Genomic DNA, 543 nt, shown 5'->3' on the forward strand with positions numbered 1-543 from the left:
CGCGATATGCGATTTTCGAGTTTCGACTTTCGAGTTTTCGATAAGCGATATGCGTTATGCGCTATGCGCTGTGCGCTATGCGCTATGCGCTATGCAATATGCGCTATGCGCTATTTGCATAACGCGATATGCGATTTTCGAGTTTTCGATAAGCGATATGCGTTATGCGCTATGCGCTGTGCGCTGTGCGCTATGCGCTATGCGCTATGCACTATGCGCTATGTGCTATTTGCATAACGCGATATGCGATTTTCGAGTTTCGATTTTCGAGTTTTCGATAAGTGATATGGGTTATGCGATATGCGCTATGCACTATTTGCATAACGAGATATGCCATTTTCGAGTTTCGACTTTCGAGTTTTCGATAAGCGATATGCGTTATGCGCTATGCGCTATGCACTATGCGCTATGTGCTATTTGCATAACGCGATATGCGATTTTCGAGTTTCGACTTTCGAATTTTCGATAAGCGATATGCGTTATGCGCTATTCGTTACGCGCTATGCACTATGCGCTATGCGCTATTTGCATAACGCGATATGC

Source organism: Papilio polytes, unplaced genomic scaffold (genome assembly GCF_000836215.1).
Source record: "Papilio polytes unplaced genomic scaffold, Ppol_1.0 DF821422.1, whole genome shotgun sequence".
NCBI lineage: Eukaryota > Metazoa > Arthropoda > Insecta > Lepidoptera > Papilionidae > Papilio > Papilio polytes.